We start from the raw sequence: 1,541 nt of genomic DNA, 5'->3' as shown, positions 1-1,541 counted from the left end.
TTCAAATGCAATAGGTTGATTTGCTATGGTTTTTATATTCATGATTATATCTATCTAACCATGCATGCAATGACTTAATTGAAGTGTTATGTCTTACAGCTTGCAGATACTTATTCCACTTTTCACACACACAACAAGGTCTCATCATCCCTCCCTTTATTGGTTTAGGAGGGAACAAAGCAGCAAATCTTACGAAAGTTTGCAGGTAGACTCCTCCGGCCAAAGGGTGGTTTAAACTCAAATTTGATGGGGCATCGAGAGGCAACCTGGGAATTGTAGTGATAGACTAGGTGTCATTATCTATGGGATGGGATGGTTGTAGCAAGATTCTCAAAACCTATAGGGATTTCCTCTAAGAATGAGGAGGAAATTGATTCCCTTACTGAAGGCCTCTTACTTTGTAATGACTTAGGTGTTAAGAATTTGGAAATAGAAGGGGACTCTGCATTAATAGTTAATGCCTTAAGATCAGGCAAAACCCCGAACTGGGGATTAAACAATCTGGTATTGAGAGCCTCAGAGCTTTTAAAACAATTTAAATACTCCATGATTAACCACATCTATAGGGAAGGTAATATGATAGAAGACTCCTTAGCTAGTCAAGGAGCTAACGAAATTTGGGAGGAAAGAGTAGGTGTTGGTTAATTTGCTCATTGGGCTTTGGGGGGGTTTTTTCTTTAGTGGTTTCAATTATAGTGTCCTTTGTGGTCAGTTATATTCACGTTTACTACATTGTCAGGTTACTTCTTCTCACACATTGTTTTGTTTTCCATGCCCTCACATTCAGAGGTTTATATGTATATATATAAGCTCATATTCTTTAGCCTTCCCTTTTGCTTTGTCTTTGGCTCAATGCTTTCCACTTTTCTATATATATATATGCTTTAATTTATTTTTGGTTCCACCTTTAAGAATTTATATATATTTGCATATATCTTTCCTTTATTCCCTAGATATTTTATTCATATATTTATGATTTTCGTGTGTACTTTTAGCCTATGTTGTCCCTTTAATGATTATCTTTGATCTCTTCGACAAGATAATAGTTGATTTAGTATGATCTCTTCCTCTAGTTAATTATATCTTATTATAGCAGAGGCATATATCATTCCATCCCTTGTAGGTTATGAACAGTTCATCATTCTCCTGACACTTCATAATAACTAGCATTGGGTAGGATGCTTTATTCCTCGTGGCTTAATTATGTAGAGATGGCAAGCCTTACGGTGGCGGAAGGTCACACGAGTGAATGGGCGGTGATTGTTTTCTCAACCAATTTTATGATGGATGACCTACATAGACTGCTCTAGTAGCTTGAGAGAGATCTATTTGGGCTTGTTCAAGTTTTGCCAGAGCATTTAAAATTGCGATATAGTAGTATGGATACTCCTTTGAGGTTGTGAGGTTTAAAAAGGCAAATGTCTTTTTCAAGCGAAATAAGGATGATAGGTTGACAGGCATTCTTGTCTTCCCTCATGATCTGATTAGAAGGGTTGTTTGGTATATCTTGGGGGGGAATATACCAGTAATGAATATAGAAC

Source organism: Cryptomeria japonica, unplaced genomic scaffold, assembly GCF_030272615.1.
Source record: "Cryptomeria japonica unplaced genomic scaffold, Sugi_1.0 HiC_scaffold_13, whole genome shotgun sequence".
Taxonomy (NCBI): Eukaryota; Viridiplantae; Streptophyta; class Pinopsida; order Cupressales; family Cupressaceae; genus Cryptomeria; species Cryptomeria japonica.
Note: the sequence above shows the minus strand (reverse complement) of the source record.